General features: G+C 44.4%; 1 protein-coding gene across 1 annotated transcript in view; it reads right to left on the bottom strand.

Annotated features, from left to right (window-relative positions):
• GABBR2 (gamma-aminobutyric acid (GABA) B receptor, 2) overlaps window positions 1-14,061 on the bottom strand; it is a 518,990-nt gene that overhangs the window by 157,436 nt on the left and 347,493 nt on the right. The window lies entirely within an intron of this gene.

Here is a 14,061-nt window from a genome sequence, read left to right on the forward strand (position 1 = left end):
AATGTATCATGGACTGCCAAAAGAACAAACAAATCTGTCTTGGAAGGAATACAGCAAGAACAGTGTCTTAGAAATGAAGATGGTGAGAGTTTGTCTCACATACTTTGGGCTTGTTATCAGGAGAGGCTATTTCCAGGAGAAGAACATCATGCTTGGTGGAGGACTAGCAAAAAAAAGAGGAAGACTGTCAACAAGACGGATTGACATAATTACTGCACAATGGGCTTAAAGATAGCAGAGATTATGAAGCCGGCAAGGGATCTGGCTGTGTTTAGTTGTGTCATAAAGAGGGTCACAATGAGTCATTGCAGGCTTGTTGGCAACTAACAATTCATGAAGGGTGGGGTGGAAAGTTTGAGCACAAAGGGAAGACTTTAGAGGGCCCCCTGTTCCAAATCCCATTCCTAGGAGTGGTGGGCAAGACAGGACGTGCTTCTATCACACTGGACTCTGAAACCTTGGGGTATTCTGTTTACAAGAGACTTTAATTCCCAAGACAGTTGTCTAGGGGTTAGAGATTATGGAGGCAGCTCTCCATAAGCCATTTGACAGAATTACTACATCTGAGGATGAACAGAGACTTTTTTTTAACACTGCAGAAAGCATTACAGAGCCCTCACACGCTGCAGGGGCTCTGCCAAATTACTGAAGGAGAATTGACAGTGGTTACGTGGATTAACTACCACTACATATGGCTTACTGAAGATCCTGTGAGCTTGAGAGAGAATCTAGGTCACTGTTCTAACATTTACCATGTGCCTGGCAGTGCACAGGCTATGTCTATACACACATGCATACCATTCCCACACTTGCCACAGACTTACACGTAGAATCTACTAGAGTCACAGTGCAGAGCTCTTTGATCACAACAGTAATTAATTTTGCACATCCAAAGGACCCCCAGGTGGTACAAAAAGTTAATGCACACAGTGGCTAATGGAAAGACTGGGGGTTCTGAGAGTCCCTCAGAGGTGAGAAGGGCTGTTGATCGATTTCCAAGAAATTATCCATTGAAATTCCTACGAGGCACAGCTCTCTTCTGATACACAGCAGTCTGTCATCAGCTGGAGTCAACTGGATGGCAGTGAAATTTTTTAAGGTCTCAAATCTCAAGATTTATTCAAACTGGCCTGTGTGCTTTGTGAGACAACATCCCTGAGGGGGGGGGGTGGCTTTCGTCTATGCTGTCAAGATTAAATGACTAACTATGCCCTCAGTCAACTGTCAGTTAGAAAGTGATAAAACAGTGACCTAGATTCTCTCAGGCACACAAAATCTTCAGGAAGCATTCAAGTGTGTAGATCATAATAAATTATGGATAACATTGAGAAGAATGGGAATTCCAGAATACTTAACTGTGCTCATTCAAAACTTGTATATAGTGCAAGAAGCAGTCATTCAGGCAGAACATCATTTACATTACGCTTTAAAATCAGGAAATGTGTGCATCCAGGTTGTCCCCTCCCACCAAATCCATTCAATCTGGTTGCTGGGCAAATAAGCAGAGATGATGGACTCTATGAAGAAGACTGTGGTGTCAGGATTGGAGAAAGACTCATCAACAACCTACAATATGCAGATGACACAAGCTTGTTTGCAGAAAGCGAAGAAGACCTGAAGCACATACTGCAGAAGTTCAAAGACTACAGCCTTTAATATAGATTACACGTCAACAGCAAGGAAAAAAAAAGCCTCACCACTGTATGGATAGGCAACAGCAGGGTAGATGGAGAAAAGATTGAAGTTACCAATAATTTCATTTTACTTGGATCTACAATCACCAGCCATGAAAACATCAGATATCAAACAACATACTCCATGAGGCAAATGCGCTGTCAACAATCACTTTAACTTGCTAAAAAGCAAGGATGTCACTTTAAATGCTAAGGTGTACCCGAACCATGCTGTGGTACTTTCCACTGTTTCATATGCTTGTGAAAGTTGGACAATGAATAAGGAAGATGGAAGAAAAAGTGGTGCCTTTGAATTATGTTGTTGTAGGATAAATGTCCCATGGGCTGCTGAAAGAACAAATCTGTTTAGAAATAAGTGCAGCCAGAGTGCTCCTTCGGGGCAAAGATGATGAGGCTTTGTGTCACATACTATCGACATATTACTGGAGATGAGACTAGTTCCTGGAAAAAGCTCAGGTGTGGAATGGTAGAGGGCCAGGGATGACATAAAAGACCCTCAATAGATGGACACAGTGACTCCAACACTGGCCTTAAGCACACCAGAGATTGCTAGGAAGGTGCAGGGTTAAGAAGGGTTTCTGCTGTACACAGGGTTGCTATGAGGTAGAGTCAGTCCACTTGATGGCACCTAACAACAGTTCCTTCAACTCCAACCAGTGGCCCCCAAACTAGAGAATTCTGGCCCCGAAGAGAAGGGAACAGATCGAGGCATCAGTCCCTCAGCCCATGTGTGGGCAGCATAGACTCTAGGCCGTGGGACATCAACTGTCTCCCTCTTCCCTGTCCATTTAATTTCTAAGAGTATTAGGGGCCAGTTAGGAATGAATGAGGAGAAAAGGAAAGATCGTTAACATCAGCTGAAGAAGATCAAAGACTTCTTCAGGAGATGTCACCAAGAAGGCACAGCACTGGGCCAAATGAGGACCATTTGTGAGGACACAGCAGTGCCTCCAGGGACAGAGAGGAAAGCGAGGGGACTTGCCCACTCCTGTACGTAGGGACAAGGCCCCAGAGAGTGTTGCTTAGGGTCACTGGAGCCTTATTTGCAGCCACAGACTGGAGTGGCTTCTGGCTATTGATATCCACTGCTTAAAGATAAGGTTGGGACATTGATAATTTATTTAATGATGTTTCATGATCATTTGCCAAACATTCATGTGGATCATATCTCTGCTTCCACACAAGAAGGACAGTTTTCTGTGGGGTTTCACCACACCATTCCATGTTCTCTGCGTCGTAAAGCTAATTTTCAGATGACTCCTTATGAAATGGGATACTCTTTGATCTTCATCAGTGAGTGCTTCAAGTTCTCTCTGCTTTAGGCAAGTAAAGTTGTGTTCCTGGCATATCACATGGTGTTAATGAGTCTCCTTCCAGCCCTGATGCTGTGCTCTTCTTTATTTAGTCTAGTTTCTCAACATTTTGCTAACCATACAGATTGAGTAAGTATTCTGAAAGGACGCACCCTGATACAATTTCTGATTTTAAACCATACAGAACCCTTGTTTTGTTAGAATGAGTGCTCCTTGGTCTATATATGGGTTCTGCATAGGCCCTGTTGTGTTATGGAGTTTTTATTCTTGTTAAGGCCATCTATAAATTTATGATCTACATAGTTGAATGCCTTTGCATAGTCAATAAAATATAGGTAAACATCTTTCTTCCTCCAATCCTGATGACACTTTTCTCCTCATAGAGCCCAGCCTCCCGGATAATCTGTTCTGCATACAGGTTGAAAAGGTATGGAGACAGGACACATCTCTGGCATACATCCTTCCCAATTTTGAACCATACAGTGTTTCTTTGCTCTGTTCTGATGACTGCCTCCTGGGCCAACTATAGGTTGTACATTAGCATGATCAAGTGTTCTGGGATTACCATTCTTCTCAGAGTTTGCTGTGATCCACAAAATCAAATGATCTGCGTTACGCAGATGACACAACCCTGCTTGCTGAAACTGAGGAGGACCTGAAGCACCTGCTGCAGAGGGTCAAGGACTGCAGCCTCCAATATGGATTGAGGCTCAATATCAAGAAGACAAAGATTCTCACCACTGGACCAACTGGCAGCATCAGGATGGATGGTGAAGAGATTGAGATTGTACACAGCTTTAGTTTGCTTGGCTCCACAGTCAATAGTCTCGGCACCAGGCACCAGTAGCTAGGACATTAAAAGACGTATTGCGATGGGAAAGTCTGCTGTTAGGGACCTCTCCAAAGTACTGAATAGCAACAATGTCACTCTGGAGACTAAGGTGTTCCTGATACAGGCCATGGTCTTTGCAATCACTTGCTATGCATCAGAGAGCTGGACAATGACTAGGGATGCTAGAACGAGAATCGATGCCTTTGAGCTGTGGTGTTGGTGAATAGTATTGAATATACATACCATGGACTGCTAAGAGAACAAACAAGTTCATCCCAGAGAGGGTAAAACCAGGCTGCTCCTTGGAGGCAAAGATTCTGAAGCTTTGCCTGACATACTTTGGACATGTTGCAAGGAGGGACCAGTCCTTGGAGTGGGACGTCATGCAGCAGAGGGTGTAGGGACAGCGCAGGAGAGGAAGACCCTTTAGGAGATAGATTGATTCAGTGACTGTGGTAATGGGGATAGGTGTGTCTGAGACAATAAGGTTGGCACCGGATAGAGCAGGATTCAGGGCTGTTGTACATAGGGTCACTATGAGTTGCAGAGACTCGACAGCACTTTACAACAACAACAAACATCTTTCTAATATTTCCTGCTTTTAGCCAAGATTCATCTGACATCAGCACTGTTATCTCTCATTCCATGTTCTCTCTTGAATTGATTTCTGTATTTCTGGCAGTTCCCTCTCGATATACTGCTACAACCATTTTTTGTTTGGAAGAGGGACATGCTAGTAGCCATCAAGAGAACTCCAACTATAGTGATCCTCTGTATAACAAGACAAAAGGACTGCTGGTCCTGCACCATCCACACCCTCCTTTTGGTATCTGAGGCCCTTGTCGCAGGCACTGAGTCTCCCTCTTTTTTGCCGACCTGCTACCTTACCAGGATATGTTTCTTCAGGGACTGGCCCCTCCTCAGGGCACATCGAAACAGAATGCTAAACAGAAGCCTGTACAATATTTCAGTACTGCAACTTGAAGTTTGAAGTTTTCATTCTTTTTTTTTTCAGCTTGAGAAATGTTGATTGGAGAGTTAACGACATAGAGGCAGACTTTCAACCAGATGGACTGACACAGTGACTCTAACACTGGGCTCATGCATATCAGCGATGGTGAGGTCGGGGCATGGGATAGGGAAGGTTCAGATACGTTGTCCCGTGGATACTACGAGTCGTAGCTGACTTGACGGCACACAACAATTATAGCACTGAATCTCAGGATAGATCTTACAACACCCTATGACTTTTACATGAAAATCAATATAAAACAAAAAAAAGATTTCTCCTTTCCCCCCATACTGTGAAGTCAACATCATTGCATTTCAATTTGTCATTGCTGGCATAGTAGACCACATGACTGCCCATTCAAAGTGCCCGATACCAGCCATTTCAGCTCATCAATGCCTAGGATATCTATCTTCAAATATGGTATTTAATTTTTGACAACTTCTAGTTTTCCTTGGTCCATCCTTAATTTCATGCTCCAATTACTAATGGATGCTTGCTTGCAGCTGTTTCTTTTAATTTTAAATTACACCACATCAGCAAATGAAAGGTCCTGAAAGCTTTACTCTATCCACATCACAAAGGCGGACGTTTCTTTGAGAAGGCAGTTCTCCTCTGTATCCATCCTGAGTCTTCCAATCTGGGCCATCCTATCAAACAATATTCTGGTACCATCCATGGACTTCACTGCAACAGTTTTTCAGAAGGTGGTTCACCAGATCATTCTTTCTAGTCCGTCTCAGTTGCAAGCTCCAGCAAAACCTGCTGGTCATGGGTTGACCCTGCTGGTATTGGAAATACCAGTGGTGTAGCATGACACACACATAGGTCACCACAGTACAGCAAGTTTCTTGACAACTGGTGGTGAGATCATGACCACATGGTCATCAGATGATCCAGATGCTTAAAAATCCCAGTTACCATGGAGTCAATTCTGACTGTTGATGACTCCATGTTAAGTCTGAGTAGGACTGAACCCCACACGAGTGAGAAGTAGATTGTTGGAACTTCCTCCCCAGACACCTCTGTGTTCACTCCCAAAACTCCTACCTTCCAGTTGGCAGCCCAGGGCATTACATGTCTGTCACCTCACCTCACATCAATGCTGTCAAGCTGACCCTGGCCCATAGCGACCTTCCACTGGGTCCACGAGGCTGTAAATCTTTCCGGGGGGGAGACTGCCATTCTTTCTCTTGCATTCAAATTACCAACCTTTTTGGTTAGCAGCACAACGTGCTCCTCACATCCTATCTAGATACTGAAACAATGGAACATACTGTTGAGTCGATAGGGAATTTTAGTCTGAGTGAATTTTCTTTCTCCATTTACTGTTGTCATGTCCACAGTGTCCTCTGGCTCAAAACCAGAAGTACATCTTTGACCATCTCATCCCTCTGACCCACCATAACTGGTAAAACATCAACCCTTACCAACTTTTTTCTCTTTAAATGTGCCTAAAACCCACCTTTTTCTTTCTATGGTTCCTCTCAACACCATAGTTGGCATCAGCATCTTTATAGCTGCTCTTGCTTCTTTCTAATCTTCTTTCTACTGCAGCCAGAAGTGTCTTAAAATACAGCAGTCAGGCTGCTCCCTGGTTTCACGTCTTTCCAGGGGGTTCCGCTGGTGTTAGGATGACAGATGAAGCATGACCTGGCTACCACGAATGCTCTGAGGCTCATGACCCAAACTTTCTCCATTATAGTCAATATATTGACTTTATTGCTTGCTCAAAACCCCTACAATTTCTCTCACTCCAGGACTGTGGCCTAGTGGTAAGGAGCTACACTGGCATTCCAAAGGCATGCAGTTCAAGTCCCCCAACTTCTCTGTGAGAGAAAGATGTGCAATCTCCTCCCAGGTGATTAAACTGCCTTTCAAAACTCGCTGGAGGGTCAGCCACGAGTTGGTTCCCAGTTGATGGTACACAACAACTTGCCTTTCTCAAGAATACTCTTCCACCTCTCTGCCAAGCTAAGCTCCATTCATTCTTCAACCTCAACTGAAAATCACCTCCTCAGTGACGCCGTCCTGGATCCATGCTTTACTCCATCAATATACCTGATAGCTTTTTTTCCTGAGAACTTTCCACAATGTATATTTATCTAGGTACTGAGGTGATTATCTGTTTACTGCTTGTCCCCTCCTTGGCACAGAGACCACATCGGCGCTGCTGAATACTTCAGCCTCAGAATCTTGTACTCAGACCTCTCATACTGTCATCATCATCACCTCATTCCCACTGGGCCAGAACTGACTCACAGCTGACCACTCAGTGAATTTCTGAGTCTATAAACAGCACAGGAGGTGACTGCTCATCTTCCTCCCACGGAGCTGCTGGTGGACCTGAACGGCCGGTGAGGCTCACCTTTGAGCTAGGAGCATACCCCCTTCAGACCACTGAGCTCCCCTCTCAGACTGTCTCACATCTGTAAATAATCGTAAAGACAAATGAACGAGCAAAAGGAAAAACAGTCACTTCTCGGGGATCAGGTGGAGTCCCATCACCGATCATAAAAATGCCGTGGGCCAGGAGGAGTGTTTGTTTTACTTGTGCTGGGACATAGTTATTTTTGTTTTCACTGTAAATATCTGATTTCTCCTGTTATTGAGGAGAAAGAAAGAAGATAGAATAACGTAAATGATGCCATTTTGTTTTCTTCTTGTATCATGGAACCCTCATTTGTCCACGGCACTTTACAGTTTGTAATGTATCTTCTTTATTGCATGTTCAAAGCAAGCCAGCAAAAGGTCCCTAGTCTCATTTTGCAGAACAGAGTTGGGGGCGGGGTGGGAAGAGACTTCTCCAAGGCCACCAGCTGTTCAGATGTGGGATCCAGCCTGCAAACACCGGCCGGTGGACTGCACTCCAGTCTCTTCCTGCTCCACCGAGCTGCCTCTCCCAGCAACCTCACCGAGCCACGCAAATGAAACAGTGTCACTTCAGTTTTGTTCAGAATTTCACTTAAACGCTTCCAGACTCATTTTTGCAACTGGAACATTTCTCAAAGGAAGAAAACTAGTTCATCACAGTAATCAAGTCTGTCATAGAGGATGTGTGATGATGTTTGAAAATATAATCCCATGAACATCAGAACTGACAACTCTGAAACATCTCTAGGCTAAATCTGCTAATAACGGTCGTTAGCATTCAGGTTGGCACTCACATGGGTTAGTGTGATACATCTCACAGCAGAAATGCCCTAACAAGGAACTTCCTCTAAGAGTAAGTGGGTAGAGGACAGATTTTAATGAGACCCACATCTCTCAAAGGGTGAAGAGTGAGTGAAGAAAAAAGGCACGAGATAAAGCATGCATTTCCATGGGTCGGGTGACCAGATGGGCCCTCACATCAGAAAATACAGCCCACACTTTCAAGAGGTCAGGACTTGCATTGGAAAAGGTGACGAGACATCAGAGCAATCACCTCTGAAGTTCCTCCCAGAAAAAAATGTGCAGTGATTAACATGAAGAGGACACACAGGAATTGCAATTAACTCTGCCAGGGCTGCCGTTCATTCACTCTCTGCTACCCACCCACCCTCCAACACATCCATCATTCATCTTGTCTATCCCTCGTCTGTGCTCTCATCCATCTACCATGTATCAATTCATCCATCCACTTCTGCACACATCTATCTTCTCCATCCACCCACCCACTCATCCAGTCATCCATCTGCCAACCCACCCATCCATCCACCTCTCCATATATCCACCCACACATTCATCCATCTACTCGGCCACTAACTATCTACTCGCCCACCCAAACTTCTACCCATCCACCCAGCCAGTTTTCCAGCCAGCCTGTCTTTCCTGTTTATCTACTATGCATATCGCTCTGAAAGAGACACTGAATAAGGACAAAGGTGATGATGAAGACAATTCTAATGCATTTGTTCATTTACATTAGTTAGTATTCAAATACAAGCCAGACTGCATGCTGGCAACCGAGAACAGAGAGGCGAACCCAAAAAATGACCCCACCCTTAAAGAGCTGGCAGTAAAATCATCTGTTAGGATTCTGGAGGCAAAATGATCTCAAAATAAGGACTAGTACAAGGATTTCCAGAATGGGCTGCTTGAGTTTAAGGGTCACGTTTTGTGTTGTTTGTTTGTTTTTTAAGTATTTTATTATTTTGTGTGTGTACACCATCAAATCAGATCTGACTGGTACAGGAGGAGATTGCCCCTCCTTCTCCAGCAGAGCATCTGGTGGATTTGGACCATGTACCTCTGGGATTGCAGTGCAGCTTCTTGTCACTAGGCCACCAGAGCTCCCCAAGGGTCATGTTTGAAAGGCCGTCATGGCAACTTCACCAGAGCAGCTTGGCTTGTGTGTGTTTAATGGACACCCAGCCCCTGGCCTAACACCATTTGTTATTATTAAAATGAAAGAATGAGGTGAAAAGGCATTAAACTAAAAGGCTATTAGCACTACCACAAAAGCCTTGTGTGTGAAAGAACTGCACCGTGGGCTGCGCTGGTAACTATACGCCGGCCAAGAAAACCAGCACGCTGGTTGCCGGTCAGCCTCCCTTTCCCTCTCTTTCCCACTCTTTTCTGAATCATCTCTGCCTTCTAAGAGGAAGGCCACCATGGTGTGCAAGACAAGGTAAAGAAAAAGAAATAAGGAGGTGGCTGTTTCCCAAACCTGTCACTCATGTGTCATGTACATGATTTTTGCAACCTTCCTGTGCCATCTGCCTTTAAATACACACACACACACACACACACACCCCTTAAACACACACATACACCTGAAAAGGTAACTTTACCTCACAATTTAAATGCTAGTTATATTTGTTGTTGTTGTGAGGTGCAGTCCAGTGGGCTCTAAGAATGACTCGAAGGACAAGAGACGGGAGCCTCGCCCGGTCCTGTCCCAGCCTCACAATCTCGCCACTCAAGCCCACTGCTGGAATTATCTATCAACCCACCTCATTAAGAGTCATCTGGACTCTTTCACCGACCCTGTAGTCTCCCAAGCACTGTGTCTTTTTCCCAAGGACTGGTACCTCCTGACAACATCCCCAAAGGAAGAGAAAGACATGAAGGTGCACCATTTTTCATAGTACACATTAACATAAATGCCCAGCAATTAAAGATGTCGGCTAAGATCAGCCCTTCTCATTCACTGGAGGTGCTGCCAGGGTAATTCTGGGGTCCTGCCCCAGGACGGGTGATCTCAGGGCTCAGTCTCCCACTCAGGCTTGCTTCTTTGTTGCTAAAAAAATGTGCTTGCTAATTTTGAAATAAAAAAGGGAAGGTTAACAAAGTCTTTCAAGGAGCAAACTGAAGGGGGAAAAATGTTAAAACAGTAGGACAATTGACATAAAACTTATATGTAGCGTATCTTTTGAAAAACCAGCTTGAAAGCAATTAGAGTAGATTAATAGTTATCTACATGATGGTGCTGCTCTTCTTATGTGCCGTCAAGTCGGAACCACCTTATCACAGCTGACCCTCCAGCAGGTGTTCAGGGCTGTGAATCACATGGAAGGAGACTGTCCATCTTTCTCCTTGGAGCCCCTGGTGGATCTGAATCACGTGTCTTTGGATTGGCAGCCTAACTCCTCACCTACAAGGCCATGAGAACTCTCTCTCGACAGGAAGAGTATCCATGAAAATGGATCTGTGTGTGCACATGCGAGTGCACCTGTGCACACACCCGAGTGAATGACTGTGACCGTGACTGCCCATGTGCATGGCAACGTGTGCAAAAGAACCGCCGAAGATGCCAACAGCTGCAGGAACACCACAGAAGCAGTGACGGGACCTGCCAAATGCCACCGTCTCCTGGAAAATGAATTACAGATGTGCGAGGACCCAGAGGACAGCTGGGATCTGAACGCAACCCTTACCGTCTTCATCACACAAACTGAGCACTTACTATGTTCCAGGTACATACATGCCTAAGCCCCTTTAATCCTGTTGTCATCTGCAGGGGATAATGAGGAGAACCTCTCTTCAAAGCTGAGGTGTCATCCCTCTGTTCCTGGGAATACTGGTTACTAAGGGCCTCTTACTGGGAATAATCCTCTACTTGGAGAACAGCCTTGGGTCCAGCCCATGGCCAGTGATTCACCGCGGACAATTCCAAGGTCTATCCCAGCTCCAGAGCTCCCCGTAGGCTCAGCTGCAATCACAGGACAACTTTCTGGTCTGCCCAGTCCTGCTGTCCTCACTGCATTTTACAGGCTATTTCCTCAGCACATTCTGATAAACATTCTACATACAACCCTCTGTCCCGAGTCCGCTTTCAGTGAGACCAGGCTGAGGAACTATCCTGTTTTACAGGTGAGAAAGCTTGAGACCCAGAGAAATTCCATCCCACCTCTGCTGACTCAGTAAGTGAGCCACGGTGTGAAGTCAGGGAGCTTGCCTTCAATGCTCTTGGCCACTTCACAATAATGCCTCTTAAGACGACAGCAGGCCTGCCTCTTTCCCTCTCATCCCTTTACCAAATTACTGAAAGCAGAAGAATTCTGGGAAAAGAGAATCCCTTCGGGAAAGCAGCAGGAAGAAGGAAAGGATTCCATGAGAAGCTGAGACTTCCAACACATCCGTGTCAGCCCCTCACATGGGCTGATTATCCCCACAGGAAGGGACCACCCAGCATGTGAGGGGCCCAGTCACACACGCACACAGGTACAGCCGGTGTGTGTCAGCGCTCAAAGCTGAACATCCTGTCGACTGAAATTTATGTCCATTGTTTTCCCCTCATCTCAGAAGATGTCCTTTCTGCTCGAGGCTCACACACCTTAACACACATTGAAAGGGTGCTATGGCCTCAAACAAAGGGAGATGCATGTGACTGATTTCAGAATCCCTCACGTCTGTCACTTAGGATCTGGGTCTGTCTTCCAGTATTTTCCTTCAAAATGCTGTTGTCACTAATGTTTAATTTTATGATTTACCTTAACACAATTGCTTTTGCTTTTAATGTTTCTTCTTGCTGCTGTTACATATCACACTCACAGCTGACCCTCCCCCTCCAGCAGGTTTTCAGAGGGTGTATATCTCACAGGAGGAGACTGCCCATCCTTCTCCCATAGAGCAGCTGGTGGATTTGAACTACCTGTTTTTGGGTTGGCAGCACAACTCCTTACTACTAGGCCACCAGAACTCTCTTGTCTTGGTTTTTTAGTCTTGCTATAATTGACAAAGTGAGATGGCTTGGCATGGGATATTTTGAATCAGATAATCGTATGATCTACTATGCTGGGGATGAAAAGGAGAGAAAAAATGGGGTTACTTTCATAATTAAAAAAGTCATTTCTAGACCCATCATGAAATACAATGTGATGAATGACAGGATAATATCCATTTGCATACAAGGAAGTCCAGTGAACACCACTAACATTCAAATACATGCACAGACAATTGGAGTCCAAGAGGAGGAAATAGACGACTTCTATCAACTTTTGCAGTCAGAAATCGATCGAACATGCAATCAAGATGTGTTGATAATAATAAGTGACTGGACTACAAAAGTTGGGAACAGGGAAGAAGGATCAGTAGCTGGAAAACATGGACTTGGTGACAGAAATGAAGCTGGAGATAGAATGATAGAGTTCTGCACATTCAATGATATGTTCATTGCAAATACCTTTTATAAGAAACATAAACGCAGGCTATACACATGGATTTCACCTGATGGTATGCATAGGAATCAGATTAATTACATCTGTGGAAAGAATCACTGGAGAAGCTCAATATCAGCTGTGAAAATCAGGCCAGGTACTGATTATGGAAGAGACAACCAACTACTCATATGCAAGTTCAAGCTGAAATTGAAGAAAATCAAATCAAATCCACAAGAACCAAAATTTGACCTTAAGTCTGTCCCACCTGAATTTCAAAACCATCTCAGGAACAGGTTTGAGGCCTTGAACACCAATGAATGAAGACTTTGAATACTGCATCAGAGTGCTGAAAAGCCAAAGCTAAAGGGATAAATCAAGAAATTAAAGAGCTGAACAGAAAATTTCAAAGGGCAGCTCGGGATGACAAAGCAAGATATAATGAAACGTGCACAGCTGGAGTAAGAAAATCAAGAGTTGAACTTGCTCAGCATTTCTTAAGCTGAAGGAATTGAAAAACAAATTCAAGCCACGAGTAGCAATACTTAAGGACACTTTGGGCAGAATGTTAAATGATCCAAGAAGCATTAAAAGAAGACGGAAGGAGTATACAGAGTCACTGTACCAGAAGGAGTTGGCCGACACAGAAGAATTTCATGAAACAACGTATGAGCAAGAGCCTGAGGTGATGAAGGAGGAAGTTCAAGTTGCTCTGAAAGAATTGGCAAAAAACAAGGCTCCAGGAGTTGACGGCAGACCAATTGACATATTTTCAACAGACACTGCCCTGGATGTGTTCACTAAGTTGTGCCAAGAAATCTGGAGGACAGCTACCTAGCCAATTGACTGGAAGAAATCGATATGTGATTCCATTCCGAAGAAAGGTGACCCAACATAGTGAGAAAATTATTGAACAATATCATTAATATCACATACAAGCAAGATTCTGCTGAAAATTATCAGAAAATGACGGAGCAACTCGTCAACAGAGAACTCCCACATGCGCAGTTTAGGTTTAGAAGAGGCTGTGGTACTAGGGATATTATAACTAATGTTAGATGGATCTTGCAGAAAGCAGAGAATACGAGAAGAATGTCTATCTGTGCTTCATTGACTATGCAAAGGCTTTTGACTATTTGGATCACAACAAACTGTGGCTGTGTCTGAGAAGAATGGGAATCCCAGAACATTCGGTTGTGCTTATGCAAAATGTATACTTGAACCAGGAGGCAGTCAGTAGAATAGAGCAAGGAGACACTGCATGTTTCAAAATCGGGAAGGGTGTCTGCCAGGGATATAGTCTGTCTTTGTACCCTTTAAATCTGTCTGCAGAACAGATCATCTGGAATGCTGGGCTGTATGAGGAGGAATGTAGCTTCAGGACTGGAGGAAGATTCATCAACAACCTGCATTATGCAGATGACATAACTCTGCTTGCTGAAACTGAGGAGGACCTGAAGCACTTGCAGTCTTCAATATGGATTGAAGCTCAACATCAAGGAAACAAAGATTCTTCCACTGGGCCAACTGGAAGCATCATTATGGATGGTAAAGAGATTGAGACTGTTAACAGTTTTAGTTTGCTTGGATCCACAGTCAACACTCTTGATACAAGCAGTCAGGAAATCAA

This window comes from Elephantulus edwardii, unplaced genomic scaffold (genome assembly GCF_000299155.1).
Source record: "Elephantulus edwardii isolate Elephantulus edwardi_28Jun2011 unplaced genomic scaffold, EleEdw1.0 scaffold00052, whole genome shotgun sequence".
In the NCBI taxonomy this organism is placed as follows: Eukaryota; Metazoa; Chordata; class Mammalia; order Macroscelidea; family Macroscelididae; genus Elephantulus; species Elephantulus edwardii.